Below are 23029 nucleotides of genomic sequence, written 5' to 3' on the forward strand. Positions count from 1 at the left end.
CATTATCAGAGAGAATGGTGATTACAACAAACAACAATACAGGGGAAAAATGCATGGCTATTCAGAAACCGTCTTTGGGGACTGAAGAAGAGATACGGAGCCATTTTTCACTAGGTTCACGAGAAAATGTCAGCACACAGATGCTACCGTACTGTCAGACTGCATCTTAATTTGGCCAAAGGGGACCCAAGCAGTCACCCCTCACGGACAAATTTTAAAGGCCCATTACAAATCTGATCTATTGGTTGCTAAGAATCTCCCTGCTATAGTCTGCAGATTTTGCATGACATGGAGCTGAAATCCAGCTACAGACAAATGTATGATTCTCTATATGACTTAAATCCATCTGAATTCAGTATTTCTTGGACATCAGTCAAGCCTCCCCCCTGTTTGCCCACCCCCTTTCCTCCTAATACCTTAAGGCAGTTTGCTTCAGAATGAAGCAGAGCATTAACCTGTACAAAATTGCTAATTTGTACATAAATCTCTTGCTGCCATTAAAAAAAAAAAAAAAAAAAGAAAAAGAGCAAATGCCTTTTGTTCTAAAAAGGCAGGGAAAAATTTTCAGGAACAAAAGATATGCATCTGCCCGGTAAGAGAAATAAGAAATTGCTGGGATTTGTTTTAGATGTTTAGGCATGCTGGCTTAACAACAACCATTCAAATTAAAATCTTAACCTGCTTCTGTCTTTCAACCTTTTTAAAAATTCTGTTGTCTTTTCGTCAGAGAAAAGAAATCACATTCCTTGCCTTCAGTGAAAAGTCAAAGATCGTGAGAGCGAAATGCATTTGGAATCGCCGGAGAAGCACCATTCAAACTTGCTCTACTTCAGCTGCCCATTGTTAGGACTCAGACAATGTACAACCACAACCGCAGCTCAACTTCTCACCATGCCCGCATCACAAGACATTCAAAGTCAACAGCTCTCTTTCTTTCCATAAACATCAGAATCAAAGCCTTCAGCTGCGGTTTCCCTGGCAAAATCCTAACAGCATCAGAACTGTCATCTGACAATTTGTGAAAGAAGCATGCAGTTCATCTCCAAGCATGGTGTTTCCTACAGGAACTATTCTAAACAAAGACAACATCAAGAGCAACACAAGAACCGCGCAAAGCAAGTCCGACTCAGCCCAAGTTTGGATTCAACATCTGGCTGAACACGGTAGTGCCTCCAATTTTGATTTTGTTTTGTGGGATTAAAACCCATCTCGTCTCTTTAATTGACCCCGTCTCAGGTCTCAGCTATTCCGCTTTACAAATGAAGAGGGAGAGAGGGGGATAAAAAGCAAGCAAGCAAGCGAGGCAGAGTCTTCTCCCACCTTGCCATGGCTCTCAGCCCGTCCGTCTTCGCGTGATCTGCAAACCACCTGTACCGATCCAGCCCATTCCGGGGGCAGCGAGTCTCTCCCCCGCAGACGTAGTCTCAGCTCTGCTTTGATTTTTCGGCACGAATGTCTAGAATCTTCTGCTTAAACCAGGCACAGCGACACAAAACTGCAGCCGAGCTCTTTTGTTTTCCCTCCTCGCCGGGGCTGAGGCAGCCGCGCTCCCGGCGCTCCCGTCCCCACCCCCGGCGGCCGCCCCGCGCTGGGCTCCGCCGCCGCCCCCCGGCAGCCGCCCCGCGGCCCCCCGGCGGCCGCCCCCCGGCCCCGGCCCTGCCCGGCGCCCCCCGGCCGGCTCAGTGGAAGGGGCGGCTTCGGGGGGCGGGCAGGTGGGCTTCCTGCCGAAACCCGGAGAGGATGCTCGGGGATGGAGCGCCTGAATCCGGGGCGGTTTTCAAACTGCCCATTTGCATCACAAAGCAGGGAGGAAAAGACAGCTCTGAGGAGGTCGTCGGGCGTTCTCCTGCTTCCCAGTTCTCCTCCGGCAATCCACAAAAGCAGGCACGGCGGAAAGAGATGTAATTAAACTTTTCGGTGGTAATAATCACGCACAGCTTGTATGCCGTGACACTCCTAAACGTTTAAAAGTAGGGGCTTATTCCTAAATAAACGTCATCTTTTTTCAGATTTTCATCGACGCTATGCTGGTTCTGTACGTCCCTTTACAGCTTCTTCCCAATTGTATTTTTTTTTTTTTTTTTACAATATGATCTTTAAATGTTTATGCTGAAGCCGTATTTAATATCTCAACAGCAAATGGAACATACCCAACTGAAGACAATTATTAGTTCTGTATTCTCATTATTACAGTGTAATTCAAAATATCTTTGCCATAAGGGCCACTACACATCAACCTTATCCAATGGCCTCGTTCCCTGGGATTACCCTGATTAAAGCTACCATACTGTGCAGGGCTTTGGAGCTTAGACTCTAGAAGACTGAAAGAACAAAACTGGAGCCCCAGATTCCCCGAGACTCCTAGTTATTGCCAAGTTTTCAGAAATACCCAAATATTTTTGCAAAAGTTAGATTTACTTGCAAACAATATATTGCAAGTAAATCTCATAAGAAACAAAGACTGTCATTTTTGAAAAAATACTGAATTTTTAAGCCCAGTTGTCATTACAAAATTTCTGTCAGGTTTAATGAGACCAGAATTTCACCCAGCACATCTCCTTTGCACTCATTATAAAATGTTAGCAAACAGGAACTATTTGCAAAACTAGGCACAAAGGGTGAATTAGGTACTCATATTTAATCAATCTGTCTGAGAAACTTTATGTGTAGATGTAATATGTCACCCATTCCAGAACAAATCTAAGCCCATCCTCCTATGCCCATCTTCTCAAAGACTCAAGCTAAAGCCAGAAACTGTACTCCTCGATCCATCATCCAGCACAGGCACTTCTAATGCTTTCCATTGTTTCCAACAATATCATAAACGACCATTTACCCATCTCATATTAACCGCAGATCTGTCCACAGACCACACTTCAGTTCCTCTGGCACTACACACAGAACACAAATTTCCAGTTTTTGCTTTCCATACTATCACTGTTATGATGCCTGGTAATTGTCTTGACAAGCACACAAAGGAGCAACCTGAATTTGTTTTAGGATACCAAGGAAAAAGAGCTGTATGACATATCATGCATTATCTGCACCACCATATTACTAGGTGATCTCTACAAGATCCATACTACCAACTCTCTCTATCTTGCTCTGACTTTCAGGGACTTAAGGATTTAACATCTCTGACACATCGTTGTTAGAGATGTTGTAGTAGAAGTGCTTTGCATCATTCCTATCACAGCCAAAGTTTCTGCCATAGTCCATGAGCTTCCAGCAGATGCCAATACTGACTCCAAGGGGCTGGTGAAATTCGCATGACTACAATATATCAAATTCATTCAAACCAGTCTTCCTAGGAAAAAAAAAGGGTGGGGAAAAAGAAGAAAAAAAAAAATCACCGGAGTTTTGCTGTGCAAGATTTCATTTAATTATATGTTGAAAAAATTTCAGAAGTGTTGTCTCAGGATTGTTGTCATGCCAAGGTAAGCATATTCTTGTAGAGAAATATTTAATGCCTTGCACATTTAACACTTCAACACCTTTATGATGATCCCAGCAATGAAGGCCATAGGAGCCAACAGACGCCAGAAGAACCAGACAATTCCACCTCCATCAACTAAGTGGAATTCTGCATTTTTTTGTGACTCTGTACATCCACATGTAGTTACTCAATTAATAGCTTTTTCTCTTCATCCTCCTGAAGCAGCAACAGTGAAAGAAGAGTAATGATGTATATTGGCTAGAATGGGTCAAACAGAAGAGAATCAGCTAAGAAAATAATCTGAAGATGTTAGCAGGGACAGTCAAACCAGATTTCTTACTCTAATTACTCAGAACTCATAGCACAGAATTGCATATATACTGGTGTTTTCTAACTTGGTTATCAGCAACAGTCTTTTATTGCTATAAAGTCAACACAAAACCTGTTTTTAGTAAAGAAATGGGCCTAAACTGTCATTGCTGAAAAGGCAAATAGACACCATTGTCCTGCCAGCCACTTACAGTACTTACAATGCTGTGTAAATAGTGGAGCCGCTTGACAAAATTTCCAACCTAAAGTCAATGACTAGCCTGAAGTTGTGTCACTCTGTGCACAGGTCTTCCACTGAATGTGATGAGTTTCTTGATGAGCAAGAGGATCACATCTTCTGCATACTTATTACAGCTGCCAAAAATGTTCAGTTTAGCAAAGCAGAGTACACTACAGATTTTCACCAGTGAAACACTGTGGTCACCAATCTAGTGCTAAATATGGTTTATGACTCTCAAAAGGCAGTCATTTAATTTATTTTAGACTTCCCATAAAGCCTCTTAAAATGCCTGAGCTGCCATACAAATTGAGAGGAACAAGACATTCTGCACTTATGTGTTGATTCGGTAATAAGTCTACTGAAAGAAACCAGATGACTATCTTCTATCTAAAGGGTATATACACACAGATATATAGATATTAATATAGACATGCATACATAATTAACCATATAGATATACAGGCATGCATACATAATTAAACAAATCCACATAATAAATATGGATCAAACCCCATCCCAACCTTGTAGGTAACAATTATGTTTTGGAAATTGTGTGCAGTAATACTTCTCAAAATACAAACTGATACTTTACTCAAGAAGTAAATACAGTATTTTTTAATCATTAAGGTTATCAACTGTAATCCTTTGAGAGAAATATGAAAGATTCCTGACAGAATCACTGTTTTTAAATTATACTCTTTTAAAAATTAGAGCTCTAAAACAAAGACATACATAAGCAAATTATTGAGGCATGATGAAAATAAATTAATGGTCTACTTTATTATAGAAATAGTCTCAATATTTGCAATGTTAATTTGAAAAAAGTAAAAGCATGCATACATCAGCATAAAATAACAGTAAAACTCCCTATTTTATTTGTAATATGTATCAGCCGTAAGGCTGGATTTATTCCTAGAAGAAGCCATAGAATTAGGCTGCATTTTTTTTACAGTTCATTTATATGCAAGTCAAAATGGTACATGCTTAAAAATGAAACTATATCCAATCAGTAGGAAAAAGGATATGTCACGTAAGTGTATTTATCAAATCTCTTTGAATTTGTGTGGCAACAGGCACGAATGCTTTCCTTTTCCATTACTCTCCAGATGTAGAATTTGCAAGTCTGTGTTTCAAAAATAATGATAAAGGAGATAAAACACTATTAACTTCAGATCCTTTAATACTACTGATGAGTGAAAATATCCAAGTGCATACATGCTGCACAAGTAATTTACACAATGGAGAAAACCACTACAAAATTAGCACTGACAGTATTTTAAGTGTCTTGCACCTTCAGAAATACTGTAAGTTATAATCACTAAGGTTAAGAATTTTGGGATAGATTTTCATTGGTTTTTGGATGTACCTACAGTCCTTTGTGCTCATAGGAGAAAGACTGCCAGGAGGAAAGAGAAAGAAGAAAGGCTGAGGAAGAGATGTGGTCCTATTCCAGTGACATTATAAATAAGCCCTTTGACATGCGTGGGCTGTGACCCTTGCTAGAGATAGCATTTAATGCAGACCTGCCTGTGGAATGAATTAGTCATTATCTTTGACTTTACAACAGACGTAAAGAACTGAGAGATGATGAGCAAGGTTAATACAAATATCCTTTGAAGCTCCTGGCATTTTCTTGTCAAATAATGCAAAGCCACAGGAATAGATTATGGAAACTTTCCCTTCTTCAAAAACCAGATGAAAGATAAAAATAGAAGAAACAAAATTCCTTTGAGACTGATGAGGAAATTCACCATCCATCCTGCTAGAATGTCCATGCTCTTTTTTCCTTGTGGGAGTGACAGAGGAGTGACATCAGCTCTTGGACACTGCTAAATAAACTGCTTGAGCAACATGGAAATGGAATGGATAGATACCATTCAACACCAATGTCAACAGCAGGCCCTTATTTGCTGCTTCAGAAGACTGTGTTACAGGAAACCTCTTAACAACACAAAAATGACGGGTTAGACTCCGTGCAGCCACTGAAATATCCCACGGAAATAGCTATTTTTTTTTGCGAAGCAGGAATTCAATACCAATATCCTGGCTAGAATCTAGAGCCAGTATAAATATTTTGCTGACCCAGACTAAAGACAGAAAGATTTTATTCTTTACTTTGGCATATACACACATATGTATGTGTGTGTGTCTATGCGTGTGCATGATCATTGCTCTGGTAATTCCTATCAGTCTCAAAAAAGGAAGATAAGACGTATCCCTCAGAGTAACACAATGCAGTTAAAAAAAAGATATATAAATAATGGACTTTTGTATCCAAGCTGTCTTCAGTGTTGCTGTTAATCTCTACATATGCATAGCATTCCATCCACGAAGTGGCAGTTCTCCTCTTGTACAAAATTTGTAGAGTTCAATTTAATTCAGTACAATTCAGTTTGAGGCGGGTTTGGGGGACGGGATGTGTAACATTCAGCCAGACTTTTACAAGAACTCTTGCCAGCTCATTTGCCAACCGTTTCTGAGGTGTGTGTTTCAGAGAAGACTGAATGTCTTTATCTAACCGCTAAGCACTGTAGTCTTAATAACTGACAGAAACAGGTGAGTAGTAATGGAAAAAAACACATAAAAATGTCTGGTTTATTTTTTGGAGAATATTAATTTAACTTTCTTGGGATAGTTCAACTGTTTTTCCCTGAGATTGTACTAATGCCTGTACGGGTCCATGATGAGAAGAAGATAATTACAGTCCTCTCCAGACAGTGTGTTCATTAAGCGTGCTATTTTGGAGAAGCAAGTTTTTAATTGATTTCAAGTGCCTGTAAGGAGGATGGCCTATGATAGTATGGCAGTGAGGATCTGTGTCCCTACCGCCTTCCCCTGTTGGAATTCAATAAAGTTTAATTGGATTACAATGGAGTTAGCCACAAGATGTCAATTACTGGTATATTCACAGTGTGGACCTCTTCTTCCAATGGCACTTGATTGACTCACCCTGCAAACTTCTCTTATTACAAGTTCTCTTCGTCTTCTTCCCAGAGAATAGGTATTGTACAAAGATGCCATACTCTTTATTAAACAGGAGCATAATCACACAACTCTTGTGGCACTGCCTACAAAAATTAAAGCTCTACCTGCTCTGAGTTTACAGCATCTGACCTACTTTATTCAAAGCTAGTTCTGGAATATTCTTCTATATCTGTGACTTTGTCCATGTGTTGATAGTCTCCTTCCCCAGAATTGGGAAAAGGTATCCGTTTATTAATTATGTGAAACTATTCTTTGTCGAAGGGGAAAATTTATATATTTTTGTTTGTTCATATGAGAAAATGAACAGAATAACTTGAAAAGAATCTCCTTAGGTTTCAACTGTTTAGGATCTGTGAAACGATTAAATAAAAAGAATCCCTTAACCTATTTTTCTGACTGTTTCCCAGTCCTCTTTTATCTGATTTAAGATCTGAAATGGTAAAGCCATCAAATGCTTTTGTTGAAAGCACTCTAGTATGTTACAAAACAAATGAACTAAATCCATTAAAACTGGCCAAAGAATTGGCCGAGTCTCCTCTAGAATAAATCATATTTTGATGAAACACAATTTTCAATAAAAATTAGTATTTTTGTATTTTTTCTTTCCTCTGTTGAATACTCAAGCATAACAAGTTTTGATTTGTAAAACTTTTTCATGGAGAAAAATAATTTACTGATTTGTTCTATAAAGGAAAACTAATGTGTAAATCTGAAAAATCACAGTGGTTGTATCAACATTAATAATGACCTGACTGTGTTTTTACTCCTTTTTCGCCCTGATTTAAGGACAGCTAAATTACATGTTAGCAAACATTTCTTAGTCTTGCGTGCAATACTGATTCTACTACTAGTAGGAATGAAACAGAAAGAATACGAAGATTTAAATTTGCAGAATGAATAGATGTAATACTACAAAATAACAAAGCTCTTGACTGAGCCTTCTTACACCAGTGTTACTACACTGTGCTTCCAAGTTAATCTTTGCTCCTCTGCATGTTTGCTCAGCACTCACTAGTCTCTATACATGAAACAAAACTCTTCTAAAACACTTCTTGAAATTTTAATTACAAATTTTGGATTAATATCATGCTAGTAACAGAATAAAAAATCATATTGCTAATTATGGTGTCAATTTATTATAGTTTCCAGTCATCCCTATTATAAAAAATGCTATTTTAATTTATTTATTTATTTACTGTCACAATGAAGGGACTTCTGAAAGAATGCAAAATCCACTTTGGTAGTCTATTTGTATATATATTTTTAATGCACCTTGTTTAAATGCATTGTATTTATATGGGGATGCTACAGTCCATTTGCAAATGAAAATGGAAGTCCCATACTATATGCATAAATAAAGAACTCCACAGTTCGCTAGTTACAGAATGGTAGCACATTCACTATTTTAACTCTTACAGTTACTTGCCAATTATAACATTCTGTTGAAGCCAACAAGAATTTTACTAAGTGGATGATTTTAAATTTCAAATGTGCTTGTTCTGGAGCAACCTAACAATTGGAAATCATTACATTTTCTTCCTCCCTCCTCCCCCCCACCCTCCCGGTATATGAGAGGAGGAGGCAAGTATTTTCCACACTATTGTTCTTCTACTCTAAAACTCCCAATGTGGGGAACTCATTGGGACCTCTACAAGCTAGGAGTTTAAATGGAAATTCTAGATTTTTTGTTTGTTTAGTCAGTAGCTGCTACTAAAAAAATTCATAATGAAATTACTAAAATGGGTATGATAGGCACTTGGTGAATCAGATACTTTTAAACTTATTTTACTTCATCTTTCTTGTTGTATTTTCAGCATTTTAGCTATGTGTGGTAAAATCACCTCGTTAATAGAAATATGCTATTATTATTATTAATAGCATTTAATCCGTCTTTGTGTTCACATACTCTTTTATAATACATTGGTTTGCATATTATATACTTTTTAAAACATTCTGAAGACTTAGATACCTTATTTCCTGTACACACACATAAAACTGATATTTTCAGTTTTGAACTTAAATCATTTATTGGATAGTTGTGTAACAGACTGTCAGACTTTTCTGGTACCATTTTGATTTTTCTTTCTAGAAGAGTTTGCCTTAAAAAGCGCCTTGTATTCATAGTGTACACAGTAATACTCCATCTAGTCATTAAAAGTCAAACACATACACAATGGCACATCTGACATAGGCAGCTGAGTTGGGAATTGAAACCATAATAATTAACAATAGATTTCCTGATCTCACCATGACAAGTAAATGAAACACTCTGTGGTGTGCTTGCCCACTGGAAGAGGGAATTAACTCAGTATGAAAAGCAGAATGGAAGCATATCACTGATTAGATCTAATGCACAGGAATGCAACAATGGGAAGCTTGTGTCAGCAGAACACATCAAACTCTTTTCTAAATGTTGAGCGTGAGCACGCAAAAGCAGACACACACATATTCCCTCTAAGAACCACAGTGAAATACCACAAGAGGTACAAAGCACAATCCCAACTCCAGTGAATAAATAATTAAAGAAATAAAATTATTGTATGTTGTTGCTTCCTATAAACAGTTTAGTCTATCATTTAAACGCCTGTGGTACTTTTGGCCTCATTCCCTTCAGGTTTCCTGTTCAAACCACCCCTCTGCTGGTTACTCCTCTGCTGAAGCTCGCGGGTCTGCTCGGTTCAGGACCTCGGAGAGCGACAGCGCCCGGCACCGCCCACCGCGCGCTGCCGCGGCCCTGGGAGCGCGGAGCCAAACACCGCTCCGCGCCTCGCTCCGCAGGGGTCGTCAGCCCTTCTGCTTCCGCGCGTCTCTTAGACTGCTCCTTCTTCCCCTTCCTCGTCCTCAAATGGTCTTTTTCTTTTATAGTCGCATTCACTGTTGCAGCAACTTTCCCATTTGTCAGAAACAGAATGTTTTCCTTCTCTTTTTTCAAGCTCACTGATTTTTTAATTTTTTTTTAATAAGGCTGCCTTATATTCACAGAACATGCAATAGAAGCATTGTATCAAGCATAGCAGCTTTGTTGTTTTAATATGTATCTGAGTCAGAGATACTGCATTCTTTTACACTGTGTACTGTTACAAAACTTACTTTCTAATAACTCTGAATCATAAGTTACTGTGATTATAATCATATAAATTAATTCACTAAAGCCCTAAAACTACAGATGCAGTTGTCAATCTTGTTTCATGTATTAAACACATTTGAACGATTTGGATTGTCTTCAAAGCTTGAAAGACCAGTCAAAGCTTGAAATCACAACTAAAAACCTGATTCTGCAAAAACTTACAAAGGTGAATAATCCCAGTCAGTTCACTGGAAGTGTTCCCTCGTACGAAGCCACATGTTACGTCCTTGCAGGATCTGTACCTAAATGATGTCATTAAGGCTCAGAGTTTAATTAACTCTCTAACAGATATAAATCGAGAATGATTCCCAAAAGTCAGTACAGATTCCTCGGTGTAACTCAGTGATTTTTTTTATGTTAGTTTCTTATGGGAAATTAGGTTTCTGTCATGGTACCATGAAAGAGAAGCAAGAAGGGAGGAGAGGAAAATGCAGGTATGATATATACACATATATGCAGTTGTCTGTGCGTCCTTCACTCTCCCCTACCAAGCTTGAGCACAACGGCCAATTTCAAATGTTTTTTAAAGTGCTATTGACATCTTCAAGCTATCATGCTTTTACAAGTTTTGTGAAGATACAAAGGGGTAGGGGAAATAAGGAAAGGCTGAACAAAGAGCTCATTCTGGAGCTCAACCACAGGATTCATAGGAGACCAGCTTTGTGGATTTGGCAGTATGGAAGCATTCTTTCTTTTTTAAAAGCTGAAAGAGTTCTGAAAGTATATTTCACATCTCTCTTATAATACTGTGGCTTTTGTACTTGGAATTCAGAGTGCATCCTCAGCAATGGCCTCCCGATCAGAATAAGAATCAGAAGTAGCTTATCTTTCTTCACAACAAACAAAACACCCATGCAATGTGCTTCAGAAGATTCAGACACAAAAAAGCATCCTCAAATGAAAACAGTCACTGTTGAAATGTTGTGAAGAACTGCTTACATTGAAATGCTGTGAAGAACGGCTTATACTGGCTCCAAGGCACCTTCTACCAGAAATCCATTTCCAGTCATAGCACTTCTCAGTACACAGTAGGAAAATCAGGTGTTATAAAATGGGAAGTCTGAAGGGTAAAGCCCATGTATTTTCGAAAGAAAGGGACATGTATTCTTTAGACACGAAAGAGGAAGTCAAAGTCACATACAAATGCAGTCACATTCAAACAGCATCAACAAATGATAGCCTTTATCTGGATCACTCAGAACTCAGTTTGGGCTAACACATAGGATAGTACATATCCTGGCAACTGTGGTGGAAGAACAGTTCATCTGGCTCCAGTCAGTCCCTGAAGACAAGTTTCATAGGTCTGAGGGGAATGTTAGACTCTACAAAGCATGTTGGGCTGAAGAAGGTCTTGGGAAGGTCTCAAAATGGCACAAAATCATAGGTCCTACTTCCATAGGCAGTGAAAGAGGAAGGCAAGCCATCCCCATTACAAGGCCAGTAGCTCTTCATTGTGCCATTATTATTATTACTAAGATCCCATGCCTTTAAATTCAAAAGCAGACCACGCAATGCCACTCATTCTATAGGCACTGAGAGTGAATGTCACATAGAAACCAAATCTGATACAGTATGCTACTAATAAATAATACTTCACCTCTAATGGCTCTTGTTTTTTCCTAGCACAAATAAAAATATTTTCTTAATAACTGTTTCTGATGACTTGACTATAATGGAGATCACAACTTACCCATAACACACCGGAAGTGTTATTTTCTTTAAGAATTCTAGAATTAAGCAGCCCCACATTCAGTAGAAGAAACTTGACAACTAAAGATTTTAAAGGAAATCTGTGAATTAAAACCTGATCACGTTTATCTGCAATACAAAATACAAAGATCTTCTGTAAATAACACTATAGGTTTTTTTGGTATATTACAAAAATAGTAAAAATTATTTCTCTTTTTTTTCTGCTAATTTGAGCTAAAGTTATTACTGGTAACAGGTACTGAATGGTATCAATAAGAAGACCTAGAGATTAAGATTTTCTAGGTCTTATATCCTAGGCAAATGGAATACTAGAAACATTTAAAACACAGATGAACACATGAAGTTTCTATCTATAAAACTCAGAAATAATACTAAAAACTCAATCTTTAATGATACTTTAGGTGGAAATTTTATCTGATTTACAACTATGAGTTGGCATCCAAAGCACACATCTTACAGTCTCCTCAGAATGTAGGTAGCTGCAGCTGCTGATTTTACAGTGTCAGGCCTTTATCCAGTTGTCAGACTCAACACCAAGAGCCTAATCTTGCTTTTTCTTCTACTGTATTTTTCTTTATTCTGTGGAACACCTTCACACATGAGGAGAAACCTATTTTTGACATAAATGTCAAGATTTCTAATATCACAGTTTACCTCACTGCACCTGTTTTCTACTGAAAAGAAAAATTCTTGTGAACAAAGATTACATGTACCAAAATTCAGTGCATATTCATCAACCCTTCTAGTACTGAATGCTAACTTATTTTCTGCTGTGAAATTTGGTAACATAATATTTGAGCACTCACTTTTGAGTATTGCTAAAAACTCTTTAGAGCCTAGCAAGAACAAAATACAAACAGAATACTGTAGAGCAAACCTTTCTGGCATGCCACTCTGTTAAAACATGATACAGAAGGATTTTTCATTGTAACAAAAGATAGGACAAGAGTAACTTAACTATGGATACCTCTAAATGAGGGCTGAAATCTTGGCTAGATTATAGATCTTGACTGCTGGTCTCATGTTCCTTAAAGTCTTCATAAGGGGAATTGTGAATTTCTGTCTTGCAAATAAGTCTCATCTGATTCCAGTGATGGTACAGGCAGCAGAATATTAAGGGTATTTTTAACTTTGAATAAAGAACAATAGTTGTACATCAGTACTGGGATGTACTGCAGATGCTACATTGAGCTTTTCGCATTCTTTTTTTGCTAGTCAATTGTTTCACACCATAGCTAAATACTCTATTTTACAGTCTTAGATAAGGAAGAGTTGTTTAATCAATACAATGATTTTATTGCCAGTAGAGTAGCCTATTGAATACTATTGGCATTTGATCACAACAGGAAAAGCAGATGATTGACATGTGGAGAACTCATTTCTTTCAAACCAGGCTACAGTCTGATAAAGTGTATTCTGAATTGGAAACTAGAAAATGAATGGCTGGATTGCTTCTGTCCCCTCTTTCAGGAGGTCAAGCAGGGTATATTGATAGGAACTTCTTTCCTATTTAGAGCACGGTTAAAACTGTCACCTGTGCAGCTCATTTCACATGTATCCCAGAGGGAAGAGAATCATTAGAGATGAGTGATGAGCTGGACCTTCGCTTCGAGGAGTAGTGACTCAAAGTAGCGCAATGACTCCTATTTGAAAATTATGGTTCTGTGTATAGAAGGCATGCGCCTGTCTCATGATTCCGTGTCTACAATTTTCAAGCATACCTATATTCCACTGAATTACAATGGAAAACCCACGAGACAAATCATAAGAAAAAAGCTCTTCAGCTATCTGCTAAGAGTATAAAATCATGTTATATAATTCTTGTTCATACTCTGGATGGGTTCTTTTCATTTCCTCTCTTCAGAACCCTATTTTCATTCAGATCTGATCACCACAGATGTTTCTATTGTAAAATATATTGATATTTATAATTTAACCTTAGCTGAGCTGCACAAGGTCATTTGCATTTGGGGGCCAGAAGTTATTTTAGTAGATGTAAAAATGAAAGAATAAGAGAAGCATGACACAACTCAGTAAAAAGGCCTTGTTACTTTAGGACCTATATATTCTAATCAGTAACACTGTGGAATCATTCTTCCCTGAAAAAAAACTAAAACCAAAACATTTGGGCACAATCATTTCTTAGGCACTGTCGCAATTTCCGGACACAGTTCTCTTGGCATAATTGCTTTTTCTTGTTTTCATTCCCTAACCCTGAAGTCCAACTTTCTCTCTTTCCAGAGTATTACCAATGGATTAATAATTTTGAAAGCCAGCCAAGCTAACACTGGTGGTAGTGACAGTAGGTTTTGATCTATCTTTGGAACAGTGAATTGTGCAGTTAGTTAAACTAATTTGAGAGGTGAAGAGATAATCTAACAATCTGCAGTCCAGTATAGTTTCTGATATCAATACCCCTCTGGAAAGCTAAGAGAAATAAAAACTAAGTCCTGTCAGAAACAGAGGAAACTCGTGTCTCAGGAAACAGTTAAAAATCTTTGCATCCAAAGAAATATAAATCTACCAAGTAAGAGGACTGTATCTTTAGATACCCACATCCCAAAGCAGAACACTTGAGCCTCAACACCTCAATAACTGAAGTACTGATAGCATAAAAAAGAGGAACATTGCACCACAAAAAACAAATTCAGATGCTGGGATTACAATCGCTATTCCAAAATTAAGTAAATAAGAAATAAAATAGACATTTGGACCTCGGTTAAGAATTGTGCAGCAGAACAGACAACATAATTAAGCATGCGTGGAAGTAACACAGCTGACATAATTACAGAATAAAAAAAATCACAGAAATAAAAACTGTTCATGTACCATGAAACTTGTGCTTCAGCAAATATGAGATCGATGGATTATACGGCTTTCAAAGGCTTTCATTTACAGTTAAATCCAAACTGAAACACCAGAGCATTACAGTCAGAAAAATCTGAAGGTTAGCATTTTTTTCAATGAACAAAGTATTAAAAGTACTCCCTAAGTGAGCACTTCTTTTGTTATATAAATCCTTGTTCACTGAACCGATTTCCTGTTAGTAGACTGAACCATGGATTAGGTACATTTGATTTGAAGAATGTCACTAATGAAAAAAATCATCAGGAAAGGAAAGAGAATTTTAAAGTGTGCTTAGTGCACTGCAGGGTCATAGTGACAAGGTTTCGTAGAGCAAGGTGGAAACTCAATGGAAAAAAATAAGGGGAAAATGTGAGTGTATAAAAAGGGATTTATGATGTTGCTTTGGAAAGCTGAACCCTCTGAAAGAGGCAACTGGAACCGAGGTAGCTGATCAAATATAAATGTCAGCAACCATTATAGCTTAATGCAAGTGAAATATTTGTAATACAAAGTTATAAAGAAGTGTGGCTGTAGTTGAAGTCAGTCTGGGTTCATGCAGGCTGTATGTTCTTATGATTTGGATCAAACAATTGGTAGTCAGAGCCCCCAGCTTCCACCACTTAATGTTGTCATTAAATTGGTGTAATCATCATGACTGCAATGCCTCAGTTTACCTGTTTATAAAACCGAAATGCCATTTAACTGTGCTCCAGGGCTTACTTATGCTCATAAAGTACATGGGATCATTGTAGGCAACATTATATGCATGTGAATTTTTATGAGCGTAACATCTGTATCAACAGTCCTTTGAATAATAAGAAAAAACACGAAATCTGCAGGATTGCAGGTGTAAAGAAGGCAGCACTTTTTTTCCTCACTGTATAGTAAACTGCGCACAATTAGAAAAAGCAAAACTGAGATAAAATGGGACAACTTAGTAATTGTGCTGAGAATCCAACAGTCGTCGTCCTAAATCTGATAATCTGTAGCCTCAGGATGTATTTCTGATATTTGTCTGGAAGACAGTCAAGGTTATGCACCGAGATCTCCAAGTCCATTGTTCATACTGTTACAAATTACTTTGCTTATCACCGTGAGGTACAGACACAAACCAGGACTGCTTGCTTCTATGCCAAACGATAGTTTAAATTATAACATTTGCATTATCATCAGTTTCAGCAAATTATTTTACCATTTAACATGAAACCTTTTATACGTTTCAAAACACTTTTATGTATAACTCTTCTCTGGAGATAGTCAGGCTGAAGAGGTAGGTGCATCCTCAGCACCTTTCCAAAGTGTCCTTCTGGCCTTCCTCACGTGGTGAGGTGCTTGTATGCGTGGCGCCTTCGACTCGCCCAACCGGCCCAATTCAGTTTTAAAGTCTGTCACTTTTTTATTTTGTTTTGTTTTGTTTTAGTTTGGGTTATTTTGTGGGGGGGGTTTTGCTGAATTTTTTTCTGTTGTTTGTTGTTGTTGTTGCAGGCGGGGATTCTGTGTTTTAGCTTGGTTTTCAGACTATATCCGTCCATGGCAGAAATCAGGTATAAATCTATATCTTCTTACATTAAGAAATCACACTCTCTGACAAAAAATGTTGTTAATGCACATTTAAGACTCTCACTAGTATCTCTTACAGAGCATCAATTCAGAAAAATTAAATCTGCTGAAAAGCATAAAATAAAGAATTACACTACATGACAGCTCATTCTAACTCACTCCCTTTCTACCTCTGAAGCTTTCAAAAGCCACTGGGAATATCTGTGACAGCCCATCTCCAAAAGAAGTGCATGACAGGGCAGCGTGGTAAAAAGATACAGTGAGTAAACAGAGGGAAAAAAAAACCCATAGTGTTTCCGTGGAGTAGGTAAAGTGCTTTTTCCATGATTCTTTTATATTATCTGCAAAAACAGAATGCAAAATACATATGGCGGGCCACTGATAAGCAAGTGCAGAACTAAGGTTAATTTTATATTTCCTCATTTCCCACAGTTTGAATTTGACAGGTCGAGACACCGGTGGTTAGCTTGTGAAACAGGCTACAGAGGAAAATTTATAGATCTGTAGGTAACTTGTATACATTTCAATTCATTTGTTGGACCACTTTCCATAAACTGTAATTCCATTTTTGTGAGGTTTTGTGGGTGCTACAATATAAGAGCCAAAACATTTTTATACAAGACTTCAAGATGATTTAGGTGGCTATAGCTATCTCAAAAGTTGAAAGCTGAGATGCTGCGGCAATTAGGAAAAAGGTAGTATTTTTTCCACTCCTGACCATATCACTACAGTGGAAGGGAAATAATCACTCCCATCGTTGCCATCACTGGGTGCTGGAGATACTAAGATACTAAGAGAGATGGGTTATTAGTTTTTCACAAATCTAAACAGCGTTAGTCTCTGTGGGTTACACTGCTTCCAAGTACAAAAAAGCAGGCAGATGTTTTACAGGTCTCTGCTTTTGGAAGACTGTGTAGAGGGCTAACGTTTCCCAGCAGCAGGCTCCTTGCAGGGGTTTCTTAATGGTCAGCAGAGAGCCTGGCTGGTGCAGGAGTGTGCTGACCGGCTGGTTCTTTGTGAAAGCATGTGCTCAGTCCCTGAACATGGAAGAGTGAAACATTTATCAGTACAGTTGTAATCTCACCTGGGTGTTACCGAGCACTGTAATATATAAACGGTACTTGATTTTTTTTTTTCCCCTTGTGTTTATGACTGAAATGCTTAGCTTCTTTTTATGTGATTTTACATGCCCGTCCCTGGCCACCCCTAAATCATTGCAGTTACTTTTTTAATTGTAGCTAAAAAAAAATAATACAAAAATCATCAGCCATAATATGGACAAAGGTTAGGTGAGAAAGTTCTGGTCAAAATTAAAAATAAATCAGCAAAATGTGTAGTATTCAAGTAACAGACAATTCCTATTTTTATGAAAGCTTTCCAAGAATGCTTCATCCTATAAGGTTTTTGTAAAGACTGCTAGTACAGAAGTACTGTAGTCTTGAAGGGAGAGATAAAAACTACAGAAAAATGTGTTGGGGGGAACAGAGCAAACGATGCATTCTCACTATTGTCGCTTTCTGCTGTCAGATGAAAGGACATGTGGCAGACTCAGGAGGAGACAGTTTTTCTAAGAAAAAAAGGCAGACAATTTTGAAAATTGGTTTTGTCATAATAACAACTTGCCAAGTGTTAGTCTTTTAGAAAGTCAGCTCCAAGTTCATTTTTCCTGACTTCTGGATTTTGGGGAAAGATTATTCAGAATAAATAACATCCTGCAGATTGAAACACACTATCTGGGCTTTATACCACATTCAACTTAAGACAGAGAACCGCAAATCATTGTGGGCTTCCTGAATTATAGACAAATTTAGGTAAGTCTATGAATGCTCAAGAGATACGCATACTGTTAGAAGAAGTACCTAGTCCACAGGAATTTTAGAAGAAGAAGTTAAAGTATTTGAGTTTATCTAAAGAGATCTTCAAGCACAGTATCTGGGTTACTATATTCAGCAAACTACGAGTTGATTTGAAATGAAATATATATCTTTAGAATAAAAGGAATGTGCAGATGGTCTTGGATGACTGAGAAACAAAACGCATACTTGCACAAAATGAGCACAAACTGTTCATTTTATGAGTTGTCATGGAGAGAATTATGAATGGAAAATATTCTTACAGACTAATGAAGGCAGGAGAGCCCTGAAAGCTGCATTAATTATACTGTAACTGTAGTACTCCAGTATGGACAATTTGTTGTACAGTATTTCTTATTTCAAGTGCTGACAAACTACCTTGTAAAATTTGATGCAAACACACCAGTTACCTGAAGAGCAAAACAAAACATTTAGGTAGGAAGGAAGAAACTGGCTGTTTGAAAGAACTTTGCTCATTCATAGAAAATTACTTCAGCGAAAGTGAACATGCCAAACCCGAGAAAAGGTGAGAAAGGACAGGAGTGCTGCATTTCATTTCCATTCGAAGGCAGGAGGTGTTTCTTTCTGTAAACCCAGAGCTGGACAGGTGATGTAGAATATGTTAACAAATACGAGTACTGGTAAGAATGACCAAGTGATCATAATTTGGGAGGTAAGGTGAACCAGCAGTTGAGGTATGATAACAGTATGATATTACTGACTGCTGAGAATTCAGTGATTAAATAAGTTGCTGAAGTTACCATAAAGTAAATTCCTTAATTTTATAATTTATCTGATAGAAAGGAAGATTGTGAAAGCAATATAGTATGTCATATTTTCAAAAATATCGTTACAGGTTTTGCAGTGCCCTTGAAGAGATTAAGTCAATGCCATCAACACTGGGAATAGAATTTTCAAAACCATAACTGGGAAGGAAAATGCCACAGGAAGCCAACCTTTGAGGTGCTCTCTTACCCACCCACTGCAACAAAAAGTGAACAATCAAGTACCCATTTAAGTACGTGAGATACCATTTTAAATCAGACACCTTCAGGATCCACTACAATCGGTAGGAAATGATGGTGTAAAATTGAATGTAGCAGCGTATGTTTGAGAAGATGCTAAAATAAAGGAAAACAAAAAAATCACTGCATTCCAGTCACCAGCTGAGAGTACCAAAATTGCACTTTTCATGGTCATGTAGATTTGAAGATGTTCTTCACCTCCTGCTAAAGCAGCCGCTGTGCTGGCAGGACAGTAGAAGTAGAGGCAAAAAAAAGCCCGATTCTCACTTGAAGCTAAAATACACTGGCTGGGAAGCAGAGTAATGCTGGTTCCCAAGGCAATTCCCCCATGCACAGTGGCTCTACAGATTTGGAGATCAACTCAGTTTAAGGCAAATTCCCTTCCGTCTGCCATAGCCTATAGTCATAATTTGTTGAGGACATTGATGGGTACACAAAGAAAAACCCAGCATCTATTTTAATTAATGATAATCTGATAACACCATCAATAATGGTGTGAAAACAGATGTGTGTGTCAGGGACATGCACTTTTCTTTACTAGAATGAATTCACTGAAATGTTTGGTGTTTCAAGGCTAGTGTAATACGCAACATAGTGTTATTTCTGGATATGGAGAAATGCTTGGTTTTCTTACTCTTCAAGCATCTCCAGAGGCGGTTTATTTCTCGAGCTAAAATTTAGCAAAGTCACATACATAATAAAATTAACATTCATGGCCATTTCTTGCCTCTTGCTGCATCATTTTCTTCAGCTATTTTATTGTCTGAAGATTCAGTACTCACTTTCTTCCTCACCCTGTGTATAAAAGGTTTGTTATTTTCAGTGTCTGCATCAAAAGAGAGGTGAGAGATGTTAGCTGCATACATGTGCTATACAGACAATACAGAATGAATTTAGTATCAATATTTGTAGAACATTTCTTGTTCACAAAAGAAAACTTTTTTCTTCTTTTTTTTTTTTTTTCTTTTGGCAGCCTCTAGTTCTCATGGCAAGCCAGCCAGCAAGTAGTGGGTGTTACTGAATAAAACCGTCAGGACCAGCTGCCTTATTTATGTTTATATTTGCAATAAGTCTCTGTTCTGTAATATGTAAAATTCCTTCTTTTCTGTTTCTAGTTAATGTAAGAAGTTTAAAAAAATTATATACTCAAATGTAGAAATGTAAATATTAGTGACATAATTAAGCTATTGGGTTTTTTTAAGGTCTCTCTTATTGTATCTCACACACCAAAATTATTTCTCTTTTGTGTAAGTTTTTTGCAACAAATCTTTATAGAAATTTACATATAATTTCCAACATCTTCTTCTAAAGTGCTTTAAATCCTGTCTGCTTATATTTAATTCCCAGTCTGTATATGTCACCTTGGACTTGTGGTTCACTGTGGGAAGGAGGCAGGTGCTTTTGGTCTAGACTTTATTTCTAAACCAGGAGGTCTGCTAATAAGGCTCTCTCACCTACTACGGGATCAAGGTCTCTTTATCTGCGTTTGAAGTGTTGAGCTGTAACACTTTCCACTGACCTTATCTGGAACTTTTGGTTTGAAAATACAGACTTGCTGTTCTGCAAAATCCAAATTAAGCATTCATTGCCAGTAGGTGGTGTTGCAAATGTACCACCTCAAAATGAGTACACCACAACATGTTTGCATGGTTCCTCACAAAGTTCCCCCAGACTGGCGGCTATCTGGTAGGAGATGACTGCTTGATGGCAACCCAGCTTCCATGCCAGCTCTGTAAAGCTCACACTCTCCTCATAGTACCAATCCGCATGGGTGACAACGACTGTGAATTATTTTGCATGATTTTATCTTAAAGTAATAACTGAGATTAAGGAATTAAGGTTTAATTTTTGCTCTAATAGCTTTGTTAACAACTGTAGAAATTGCCCCTTTAAGCAACTTTTACTAGAAAAATAAATGGACAAGGTTTACAGACATTAACAGTCTTTCAAGAAAAAGGCATTACAGTAATAATAGTGCATTAAGATATGATGACTCTATTCTTGCTAGGCTTACACTTTTTTAAGGGACCTACACTTTATTGAATTAATTCCCGCCACATAACTCAAAAAAAGACCAATTTCCAAAATAGTAATGAATGCATAACAACACTCTCCTGCTACTTAAAACTGGGAGGAATATTGCATGTAGAAATGACTGCCCTCCAATCTTAGCTTTCATACAGAAAGTACTGCGTGACAAGGGAAAAGGCAGGTAAAGGCTGAAAGTCTGTTTCTGCATTAGCATGAACAATGCTTGTTTTTGGTACTAACTAATCCAGTTCTATGTTCCTTTTCATCCACGTAACATTCTCTTCTTGCCTGAGGTCCCCTCCAAATCAAAATATTTTTTCTCCACCGTATTTAACCACTTAAAAATCTCACTTTTACACAAAAGTTTCTAGACGTCATACTTTGAAATAAAAAAGCTGTAACATGTAGTTTCAAAAAAGTTGAACCGAGACTTTCCCTTCCCTCTCCATAATTCGTCTAATAGGTTAAAGCAAAGGTCTCATGGAGTTTGACATGTAAACTGCATTTTTCAGGAAATATACCATTCCTCACCTAAAAGTCACCAATAGCTAAGCCTATTACTACTACTGCCTTAACACTGCCTTGTGCTAGGTGGGTATGAATTTAAGTGGAAAACCAAATAAAAAAAACCCAATTTTGTGCTGTTACAGTTTTATTCCTATACTTAAAGATTTGTGTATTTTTCTAAAAAATGCACTAATTTTAAAACACATATTTTAACACACATCTACAAATTTAAATAAAATATATTTAAAAACATGACATTTCTACATAACAATATTTGAAAAACTGTAAGCAAAAGTAATAACTAACTGCTCTGAACTGCTTTCGTCTATCAAAGATTTGTTTCATTTTGTTCACAAAATCCATTGTTTCTGAGAAGTGTTCTAATTAACAGCTTAGCTACAGTTCTAAAATATTTTCCATGCGACTTACTTTTCTCTGGTACAGGGCAGATAAGGAAATAAATAGATTTGCTCTCTCAGAATTGCAGTTAACCCTTTTAAGTCAGCCGGTTCATTCCAAAGCAATTTCCCTTAATATACTCAGTACTTTATCCAACAAAAGAAAAACAGAATAACTTCACTTGAACATTAATAAAGGTTTTCCTCCTAGCTACTGTTCTAATTAATCACACAATCAATAACGAAATATTTCTAACCTCATTTGTAACACAATATAGATCTAGTTACTGTACTTCAAAGAGAATATTTCTCATCTCAGTGAAATTTACAACCAATATGCATAAAATCAATCTAATGGGAACATTTCAAAGCAGTCCCATTTCCATATGAGAAGTATAACTTTGCCTAAACTGCTATTCCTTTCAACATTATTGTATGGTGTCAAGTGATTTATGCAGTGAAAGGTAATCACTCTATAAATAAATGAAATGTAATTGAAGATATATTTGCAGCAGGAAAAAAATCTTATAATTTGCAGCTGTGTAGTTTTGCCTGCATACCTGGCTTGTTCCTGAAATCTTGTTCTTTACCTACAGTCTCACATTGAAAGACATACAACAGTTTATGCCAATGTAGAGCAAATTTGCCCCATCCTCTCTTCCTCCTTTAATTATGTCAGTTCATGATGCTGATCTGGCCCAAAGCTGACCAAGGTACTTTTACAGGAATAATTCTGGGCCAGACCCGCTTCTCAAACTTGTTTACAAGTCACACAATCCCCATGTCAGCACAAAGGTGCAGGCACTCCTTAAGACATGACTACCCTTCACTTAAACATAGTTGTTTAAGTCCATTCTGTATTGCACCAGCAGGTCTGTACAAGTGTGGTATAAATTTCACAGCGTCCTGCTAAGCAAGATGCTTTTGTTGCTTCATTATTACCCTGCACATTACAGATTTAACTCGGATGCTGGACTTTGAGCAATTTATCACAACCCTT

At 37.5% G+C, this 23029-nt stretch overlaps 1 protein-coding gene across 13 annotated transcripts in view; it reads right to left on the bottom strand.

Annotated features, from left to right (window-relative positions):
- Window positions 1-23029, bottom strand: part of MAGI2 (membrane associated guanylate kinase, WW and PDZ domain containing 2) — a 786243-nt gene that overhangs the window by 428055 nt on the left and 335159 nt on the right. The window contains exon 1 of one of the 13 annotated variants that reach the window (XM_075427757.1): window positions 1321-1568. The exons of the other annotated variants lie outside the window; for them this stretch is intronic. The gene's annotated coding sequence lies outside the window, so the exon portion shown is untranslated. Of the gene's footprint in view, window positions 1-1320; window positions 1569-23029 lie in introns of those variants that run through there. 13 annotated transcript variants of the gene reach the window in all.

Source organism: Opisthocomus hoazin, chromosome 8 (assembly GCF_030867145.1).
Source record: "Opisthocomus hoazin isolate bOpiHoa1 chromosome 8, bOpiHoa1.hap1, whole genome shotgun sequence".
Classification (NCBI taxonomy): domain Eukaryota; kingdom Metazoa; phylum Chordata; class Aves; order Opisthocomiformes; family Opisthocomidae; genus Opisthocomus; species Opisthocomus hoazin.